Source organism: Haemaphysalis longicornis, unplaced genomic scaffold, assembly GCF_048455015.1.
Source record: "Haemaphysalis longicornis isolate Haplotype H1 unplaced genomic scaffold, Haemaphysalis longicornis Haplotype H1 scaffold_1, whole genome shotgun sequence".
NCBI classification, from domain to species: Eukaryota; Metazoa; Arthropoda; class Arachnida; order Ixodida; family Ixodidae; genus Haemaphysalis; species Haemaphysalis longicornis.
The window spans coordinates 224,175,014-224,185,809 of NW_027526203.1; the positions used below are offsets into that span (position 1 = coordinate 224,175,014).

Sequence of the window (10,796 nt, forward strand, 5' to 3'; positions counted from 1 at the left end):
GATTAAAGCTACCCTGAACTGGGAACCACTGCCGTTCAGACGTAAAAAGTTAAGGTTAAAATTTTTCCACTGCATTTACTACAATCGTACAGGTATCGACAAAAAACGGTATCTCCTTGAGCCAAACTACATATCACTTCGTCATGATAATCCAAAAAAATTGCGAGAGTATTCCCACAGTACAAATATTCTTGCAAATTCTTTTTTCCCTAGAGCAATAAGTGACTGGAATAAGTTGTCAGAGGAATTGGTTAGCCTTCAAAATAACGATATTTTTTTCTCCCGCTTATGATCAGTGTGGTGTTCGTTTTTTTTAATCACTACGAATAAGTGCTTTTGAAAAAGTGTATGGATGTATAAATGTATTTGTACACTCTGTTCTGTACATGTTGCATGTTCCCCCTACAAAAATGCCCTCGTGGCGATGTAGGTATCTTGTAAATAAATAAATAATATATATATATATATATATATATATATATATATATATATATATATATATATATTATTTATTTATTTACAAGATACGTATCGTCTGTCTTCTGAGACATCGTCACCATGGGCAAAGGAGACAAGCCTCGCGGCCGCATGTCGGCGTACGCCTTCTTCGTGCAAACTTGCCGCGAAGAGCACAAGAAGAAGCACCCCAACGAGAACGTGGTCTTCGCCGAGTTCTCCAAGAAGTGCGCCGAGCGCTGGAAGACCATAAGCGATGGCGAGAAGAATCGCTTCCACCAGATGGCTGACAAGGACAAGAAGCGCTTCGAAACTTAGATGGCCGACTACAAGCCACCCAAGGGGGAAAAGTCCAAGAAGCGCAAGCGCGCAAAGGACCCCAACGCACCCAAGCGCCCCCTGTCTGCTTTCTTCTGGTTCTGCAACGACGAGTCGAACCCTACTAGCCGTTTCTGCCTCCACAACGGCTTGCTTTTCAAGAACTATTCCGCCGTCGGTTCGCGCATTCTTCTTGTGGTACCACAATTCCTTCGCAACGTTGTTCTGAACATTATGCACGATGACGTAATTTCCGGCCACATGGGGCTTGCCCGCACTCTTCACCGCACCCAGCAACGCTTTTATTGGCCCAACATCCGCAAAACTATTGAGCGCTATGTGGCTTCTTGCAACCAATGTCAACGTTACAAACATCCCACCACTGTCCCGGCAGGCCGACTTCAGCCTGTGGACCCGGCATACCGGCCTTTTGAAAAAGTTGGCATAGACTTCTTGGGACCTTTCCCGCGCTCATCACAGGGAAACCGCTGGATTGTTGTATGCGTGTATTACTTATCACGCTACGCTGAGACGGCATCCCTACCCTCTGCAACTGCGACAGAAATCTCGCTCTTCTTGCTCCGGAACGTATTGCTACGCCATGGACCCCCAAAAGTCATAATCAGTGACCTCGGGCGCCAATTCACTGCGACGGTGGTTGAAGAGCTTCTTCGCCTTTGTGCCGTACAATTTCGCCTCTCCTCGCCATACCACCCTCAGACTAACGGTCTGACGGAACGAACCAACCGAACATTGACGTCCATGCTAGCGATGTACGTCGCTTCGGACCACAGAAACTGGGACGAGCTGTTGCCATTTATAACGTACGCATATAACACGGTGAAGCATGAAACCACCGGTTACAGCCCGTTTTTAATCCTTTACGCCCGTCAACCTAGCAGCGGCCTGGACACCATGCTTCCTTTCTCTCTGTACGACGAACCCTCGTTGGCGAGGATGCTCTGCCTAGCTGAAGATGCCCGTAGACTTGCTCGCCTACGTACTCTCGCCTCCCAAGAACGCTCCAAGAAGCGATTTGACAGTCGCCGACGTGATGTTACGTACGCGCCGGGTGACTTTGTGTGGCTATGGACGCCATTGCGAAAGCATGGGCTATCCGAGAAGCTTCTGTCCCATTACGTCAGCCCGTTTGTTGTGATCGAGCGTCTCAGCGATGTTGCGTATGTTATTTCACGCTTAACTTCAAGTGGGCGACAATCCAAAAAGACACAAGTGGTGCATGTTGCCCGCCTAAAACGTTGCCAAGAACGCAGTGTAAGTTAACTTGCCCAGAGGGCTTCGTCTGGGACAGGGGAAATGTTACGCCAATATTACACGCCAGGGGTTGCAACTATGCCAGCCTCATGACCGGAGTTGGAGAAAGAAGAGAACGAGGTTGCACTCCGGCTTGGCCCCATCATTCACGGACCGCTCTACCACCTACGCTCGTCCTACACCGTCTAACCTCACTGTAAATAAATCCATCTCGTAACAATATATATATATATATATGGGCCACGCTGTACAATGACCAAGAGTCTGCGTGCCACTTGCCATAACGCCGACTCGCTTGCTGATAGCCTAGCCAGCTCAATGAAGAGTGTTATATCCTTAATTCACGCTTGTCACAACTTCACCGGAAAATTTCAACGGCAATTTTCCTGAAAGGTCAAGCACAGAAGGGTGTACGATATTTTGTCGCCGGTTAAACGATAGCAGGTATACATAGTTCAATTTGGTTGATAGACGCTGGTATGATACGCCTCATATCGAGGTGCTGCTTCGATGCATTAAACCCCCCGTTGAAGTTTTTACAGCGGAGCTTTTATAAGCTAGGTTCTGACAAACACTGCGTACGTACGTCGACAAGGTGTGCAGAAAAAAAATTGCAGCATCTCCACTTCGTAGATGAATGATGGCGAGGGTGCGGAGTACGAGGACTCAAAATGACATCCAAGTTGCGCCCCGAGTGACATCCCATTTGCGCCCCGAACGTCATTCTATTTGAGCCGTGAGTTGCCCCTTGAATATTCCCTAAATGAAACTGCAACTCACGGCTCAAATCGAATTTCGCTTGATTTTCGCTTGATGGTGGTGTGCTCACGGGTGGACGCGGACGGACATTGGGAGGTCCTAAGGTACTCCGCACCGCTACAGGCGAGGAAGTAAGCTGTTTGACTCTCCGGTACTAACTCACGGTCGTAGCCCAATGGGTAAGACGACTGACACTAATTCTGTCTGGTCTACCAGACACAGGCTCGAGTCCTGCCGGTGCCTGTGTAATTTTTTGCGATTGTAAATGCTATGCGCACGAACGCGGACGGACATTGTGCGGTCCTAAGGTGCTCCGCACCTAAAACTCACGACGACAAAAGTTCATCTTGCGGCTAAGTCGAATTTCTGGTGAATGCTCTGTGGCTGTCAATCTAATGTACCGGTCCGCGCAGAAGCACGGCCGCTGGTGAGAGCGCACGCAAGGTGCGGCCTGCCGCGTCGCCCGGATTTCAACGGGTGAGGGCGTGAGTGGCGGTGTTTACGTTTGCCGCCGCTTGACTCCCTCGCGCCGCTAGCGTTCGGGGACTGGTTTCGGGACGGAGCGGGGCGGTCCCCGTAGGCGAGCGCTTGCGCCAACTGAGAGACACAGCCAGCGCACGGGTTTTAAAGATGTGGTTGTCCTTCCTAGGCTACTTAACAGCGAAAACTGTCTGTCCGTATGTATGTATGTCTGCCAGTCTGTCGCTCGATCCGGCCGCCAGGCCGTGACTGAAGCAGCCACAAGCTAAAATAATTCTTGAATGAGATATAGGCAATACATTTTCAATCTAACAAATCTAAAAAGATGCTCTATATTCTACAACATTGTTAAAAATAGATAATATTCAACAAAAAGATAATAACCACCGGTTAGCTTTGTCTAAGCGTCTCACACACAGCACGTAAACCGCGTTGCACAGTTTAAAGCCGCAAGTTGATTAGTTACAGTTCAAGCGGCAGGTATTTGGTGGGACTTTATTCGTCCGAAATTTCAAAAATGTCACCTTTTCTCGGGAAACGCGGTGTCGACACACGGGAGAGTGATGAATATTTGCTGGCGACGGATTAACGCTTGCCTAAAGACACTTCTTTGCAAAAACATGTTGGACGGGCGGAATGCGCACCTCGTAAAACGAGGACACGCGATAGGATGGTCGAAAAAGGATTTGAAAAGACTGGACATTTTGGTATGCGTGTCTTTTGATACTCTTATACTGGCTCGATAATGTTTTGCCTACGCATAGAGATTTGGGTTGTTTTATTTTCGCAGGCACGACAATGCCTTAAAACGCGCTACTGAAAACTTGATTACAGAGGTTGTATAGAAAGAAAAATAAATGCACTGTGCTGTGTTCAAGAAACAGTGCGTACGGTCCACTCTCCTATAGCTGCTAAGCATTTTTCGAAGTTTGCGATGAGAACAAGCGCTAAGTACATTTCCTCCGTTATTTCATCGCCGATTTAAACCCATATGCATTTATCCCTGAAGCTAACGGACGGGCTCCTGGAGCAGCACCAGTATGCGCTCAAACTAGCGCACTCTAAAGACGTTGCGGTAGTTTTGCTCTGTGAACATACTGCGCTTCAATTCGAATTAATTTTCGTAGCGTAGAGAAATTTTCACATACGTTGTTATTACGTCAGCTTTCTTTTTTGAGTACCCAAGCATAATCTCTACGTAATGCAACAAGTGCAATGCCTTGTATCTGCACAAATAATGCGTAATTCACGCAGTTAGAACAATTAAGAATTATGATATTTAAGATGTACATTGTTGGTTTAAAATAGCAAAGAAAAGAAGAAAATATGAAGAGGAAAAGCGGTGTTTGAATGCTTACGCATTATTAGGCAATTTTTGGAATTTCTGTACAATTTCGCTTTTTTCTTTTGTGTCCGGGCAAAAATTTAGTTTGCCAAGCTCGCCAAATATTTTTTTTTATTTTTTGTCGACCCGGACATCCCATCTGCTCTCCTTAATTTTTTTCGAGGCTACAGGGAAGAAGTAAAAATATCAGGTAGAAACTGGAATCGCTTTTCATTCAACTGTATACTATATTATCCAAATAAAAGGACCGACATAGCTATGATATTAGTATTACTTCATAACTAAACAACGTGTAATCAAGTCATATGCGCCGTGATATTAATACGAATTGTGGTGTTTTATTTAGTGCACGAGGAAAAACCTACATAAAAGCTGGTTGTCTTAAACATTGAGAAGTGCTGGCACTCATAAATAACAAGCGCCGTCACAAAAACATTGTTTCTGCTTGTCCGGAATTTTAATATATTCTCTGCAGTCACAGCTTGCAGACAAAACGTAAATCTCTGCCGGGCGTGAGGTCACAAAGAGCATGCCGGGCGATGTGAGACACAACGACACAGCAATGCGAGACAGAAGGCACACTATCAACGCGTAATGCTGCTGCTGCGAACGGAATTTAACTTCCATCTTGACCAAATTAGGCTCGGCCGCCGCTAATCGTGTTTGTCTTTTAACAGGCGTAACATTAGTGCTGGTAAAGGCCTTATGTGGAGCGTGGAACGCCGATGATAAGCCCACTTCGAAATAAGCGGCCCAAAAACCGGCGTCCCGCGGGCGGCGCTCACCGCAACCAGTCCCGGAACGGTGGAGCCGCGGTGGCGGTATTTGGCTCTATACTCGGTGACAACTTAATAACGGCACCGATTATGATGATGATGATGATGATTGTGATTGTGATGATTATGATTATGATGATGATTATTATGATGTTGCTATTGGTTTCCCCTTTGAAGCGGGGTGATGACATGTCGTCTTACCAAAAAGGACTAATATAACATGTTTTACACTCTTGGTTTAATACTAGCGCTGCTTAGGGCAGGCAATAAAGCTTATTAGGCACGAAATACTTTTATTTTCCTTGTTACAGGTGGGAACTGTCCTAGGCAATATTCCCCTCTCTGCTTTTCGTCCACCAGCATTCTAATCTTCTTTTCGTCCCCTCGACAGCCTTGAAGTTAACTTCCCCTGTGATACCCTTAGATCCTAGGGCTTCTGGAAGCCCAATATTCCCTTCATGTAGATTTGGATGGATACCCTCACATTCTAACACTATGTGCCGCATAGTTTCTTTTTGTTTTCCGCAGACCACGCATACCCCATCATTTTGTGAATACTTCCCCACAAAACTCTTAGTTCGCAGGCAACCTGCTCTAGCCTCAAAAAGCAAAGCACTGCCCTGGGAATTGTCGTAGAAATTTTCCTTTCTGATGTTCAATTTCTCAACCCTGTACATCTCTAACGACGTTTTAGCTTCCATTTTTTCCCTCTATTTATTCGTTTCAATCTGCCTTGCCTCTTTTTTGGTTACCTTGGCTGTTTTGGATTCTCCCTGTTCTTTACGTATTTCATCGTTAGCCTTTTAGTCTTCCTTAGCCACTGCGTGTCCACGCTTTTCAAGTATAGGTACCTAAAAACCTTAGCTGCCCACCTTCGTTGATCCATTGCCCTCAACCCGATGATGATGATTTCTATTGGTTTCCCCTTTGTATCGGGATGATGACATGTAATCTTACCAAAAAGGACTAATATACATATGTTTTACACTTTTGGTACAATACTAGCGCTGCTTAGGGCAGGCACAAAAAGCTTATTAGGCACAAAATACTTTTTTGTTTGTTACAGGTGGTAAGTGTCCTAGGCAATTCCCCTCTCTGCTTTTCGTCCACCAGCATTATAATCTTCTTTTCGTCCCCTCGACAGCCTTGAAGGTAACTTCCTCTATGATACCCTTAAATCCTAGGGCTTCTGAAAGTTCAATATTCTCTTCATGTAGATTCGGATGGATACCCTCACATTCTAACACGATGTGCCGCATAGTTTCTTTTTGTTTTCCGCAGACCACGCATACCCCATCATTTTGTGAATACTTCCCCACAAAACTCTTATTTCGCAGGCAACCTGCTCTAGCCTCAAAAAGCATAGCAATGCCCTGGGAATTATCGTAGAAATTTTCCTTTCTGATGTTCATCTTTTCAGCCCTGTACATCTCTAACGACGTTTTAGCTTCCATTTTTTCCCTCCATTTATTCGTTTCAATCTGCCTTGCCTCTTTTTTGGTTACCTTGGCTGTTTTGGATTCCCCACTGTTCTTTCCGTATTTCATCGTTAGCCTTCTAGTCTTTCTTAACCACTGCGTGTCCACGCTTTTCAAGTATAGGTACCTAAAAACCTTAGTTGCCCACCTTCGTTGATCCATTGCCCTCAACCTCATCTCAAAGCATATTTTACTCTGAGCTTCTCTAACTTCAAACGACGCCCAGCCCATATCTCCCTGAACAGCTTCGTTAGTTGTTTTTCCATGCGCGCCTAAGGCCAAACGTCCTACCCTTCTCTGGTTTACTTCAAGGCCTGATAGAACGTCTGATTTTAAGCAGAGTACAGCATTCGCAAACGTGAGACCCGGAACCATTACTCCTTTCCACATTCCTCTTACTACTTCATATTTGTTATACCCCCACAGAGCTCTATGCTTCATTATAGCTGCGTTTCGCTTTCCCTTAACCTTAAGTTGCTCCTCGTGTGTACTTAAGTAGTTATCCCCTTCGTTTATCCACACTCCCAAATATTTATATTCCTTCACTCTAGGTAATTCGCCTTGCTGGATAGACACTACGTCGGTGGTAGCGTCATTGAAAACCATTATTCCTGATTTTTCTGCACTGAAATTTAATCCGAGGTCAGTGGCTTCCTGGCCGCAAATATTTATTAGCCGCTGCATATCGGTTTGGTTATCAGCTAAAAGAACAATGTCGTCTGCGTATAACATTCCCGGCATATGCTGTTGTACCACTTCGCCTTGCAGCATATGGGTTAGGCTAAACCCTACTTGACTTTCTTCCATTTTCTTTTCTAACCCTGCCATGTAAAGCATGACCAGTATTGGGCTCAAAGGGCATCCTGTTTCAGTCCCCGATGGATGTTGACCTGCTGGGCGCATTTCTGTCCTTCCCAAGTAAGGTGCACTCTATTGTCTTTATAGATTGCTATAAGGAACTGTACTAACTCGTCATCTAATCCCTGGAGTTTCAGCATCCTCTACAGCCGTTCTCTGTTTACGTTGTCATATGCCCCTTTAATGTCCAAGAACGTAATCCATAGTGGTCTATTCTGTGCTTTCGCAATTTGCCGCTGTGCCTTATCCCCGTAGCCGGATGTTTCTCCGCGCGGCGCAAGTAGGGCGTTACTGGGAATATTTTGAACATGGCGTGAGCCATTTCCGTGATTTTTTGGACTTAATATGCTTATAAACGACTCCAGTGATGACAAACTGCGTGAGACAAGGCAGACGATATCACGCATTCATAGCAAACCCCTTTCAAAACGCGCGCGCACTGACGTCACAGGTCCGGCGCTTTGGCGGAGTGATACACTACATGAGGTGGTGCCGTTCTTGAGTTGCGGCAGGCCTCACGTCAGTGCGCCTTTCATCCAGCGGCCGTGGCAGAAGTTAACGGAGCACGGGAGCGGTGGCCGAACTGCATCGCTGCGCCGCGTATGGGCGCCGACGGGAACCAAGGAGCACCGGTCTCAGAGTGTGCTCGCACTGCTTTTCATCCAGCGGCCGTGGCACTGCCTCCGCCGCCCTACTGATATGTTTAATCGCCGTTCTGCTGGCGTGTCATCCTGTGTGCGACGGTTTTCAAAAGGCAGTGCTGGGCTACAGAGGGGCGCTGGTTGCATTGCGCTCGCAGGCATCAGCGGCCACCGAATCCGCCGCTGTTGAGCTGGACGAAGCTGCGCGCGCCCGGAAACGTGCATTGCTGCGCGCTTTAAATGGAGGCATAAAATTGTAGGCCGCTGCGGTTTGGCATAGCATGTCATTGCGATGTAATTTATTGTAAGCCGACAACAAAATTGTCTTGGACAATGTAGAAAGCATATTCACAGAAACTTTTTTTATTCGGAAAAAAAAAATCTCACTTCAAACATTTTTTTTTTTTTAATTTTGGGTCTCTGCCAAGTTACTGCGGCCACTCAGTGCAGGTCTCTTCTGAAGGAATGAAAATACCAAATGCCCCTGCGGTGGATATTAAAGAACGCCGTAAAGAATAAATACAGTCATTGTCTTCTATTACAGCGGGCCTCATAGGGCGCATATTTTGTGGTCGCATTAAAACCGACGCTGTTATTTTTAACGAGCACCTTATATTGGTTAAGAAGATGTTGCAGCTTTGAATTAAACACCTCCTTGTAGCAAAAAATGGCTCCACCGCATGACCTCAATGTCTTGCAAAAAAGCGCTGTCAGGGCTCCAAAATGACTGATGACGAGTATAGTCGTCATGACCGTTGACGACCATACGCGTCATAAGTCATTTTGGTACAAAATCTTATGACGGCTATATTCGTCAACGGGAGCGAAAAGGTTAATGCGACAACAAAATATGCGCCCTATGACACCTGCTGTAATAGAAGACAATGACTGTATTTATTCTTTACGGCGTTCTTTAAGACATACAATATCCACCGCAGGGGCATTTGGTATTTTCATTCCTTCAGAACAGACCTGCACTGAGTGACCGCAGTAACTTGGCAGAGACCCAAAATTAAAAAAAAAAAACAATGTTTGAAGCGAGATTTTTTTTTTTTTCGAATAAAAAAAGTTTCTGGGATTATGCTTTCTACATTGTCCAAGACAATTTTGTTGTCGGCTTACAATAAATTACATCGCAATGACGTGCTATGCCAAACCGCAGCGGCCTACAATTTTATGCCGCCATTTAAAGCGCGCAGCAATGCCCGTTTCCGGGCGCGCGCAGCTTCGTCAGCTCAACAGCGGCGGATTCGATGGCCGCTGATGCCTGCGAGCGCAATGCAACCAGCGCCCCTCTGTAGCCCAGCTCTGCCTTTTGAAAACCGTCGCACACAGGATGACACGCCAGCAGAGCGGCAATTAAACATATCAGATAGGGCGGCGGGGGCAGTGCGAGCACACATGGAGCACACTCTGAGACCGGCGCTCCTTGGTTCCTGTCGGCGCCAATACGCGGCGCGGCGATGCAGTTCGGCCTAAGGTCCCTGAAAGAACTAAGGTAGCGCCAACTGCTCCCTCCTTCTCCGCTGCCTTCCTCTTTTTTCTCTCCCCTCACCCGCGGCGCCGCCGTCCCTTTAACTCCGCGGCGGGGCCGCCATATTTGTTGGCCACTTGAGAGCAGACGCCCTCGCTACGCTTCAGGGCGCTCGCTGCAGTTTGCTCTTGTTTTCGCGCCGAAATCGCTCTTTGGTAGCATTTATAGGATTTCTAGAGCCCCGTTTTACCAACAGGCACTGAGTGATAGTGTTTTGTTTTATATTTTTGTCTACAAGGGGATATTTGCGGGGCGGATGCCGCTGGCGCATATGCACAGCGCGGTTTTTGTTTACGTGTGCGGCATTCTGTAACACCTCAGGATAGCTCGTGAATGCGAAAGGATCGAGCGTGGACATTTCAAACTGCGTGACTGTGGTCGTGCAATCACTGCACAGAGGTCTTGCGCACGGTTCGCGGCAGTATACAGTGCGCTTCATTCGCAAATGCCGTAGTTCGAGCGCTGCGCTGGCGTCCTTGCACTCGCCTTTCTTGCGATAATTGTGTATCCTCAGCGGCGTTCACTCTGCGCCCGCTTTTACTAACGACCTACAGCCTACCTTAATTACGCGCAGTTTAGAGTGCTTTGCCGTTTTTGTAGAAATGTTTCCTTCACCTTCATGTCGTTATAGGCTGCTGTGAGTAGACTAAAAACATACACATGCTGTTGTACGTGTGTGCACGTACAGCGACGTGAAAAGCCCCTGCTTCCCCGACTTCGCAGCCGGATACACTAAACTACACTCGCGGCCGTACGTTCATGTGCGAACCTAGTGAAAAACGCAGACTTGTAATTCTGGGAATACGCGCCAGAGAAGACTGCGATCAATCGATCGGGTAAACTGAAATTACAGTCCCTCTAGGTACAAATTATGTA

General features: G+C 46.7%; 1 pseudogene; it reads left to right on the forward strand.

Annotated features, from left to right (window-relative positions):
- Nucleotides 1-534: 534 nt before the first annotated feature.
- LOC144157963 (high mobility group protein DSP1-like) lies at nt 535-8,443 on the forward strand (annotated as a pseudogene).
- The last annotated feature ends 2,353 nt before the right edge of the window (nt 8,444-10,796 follow it).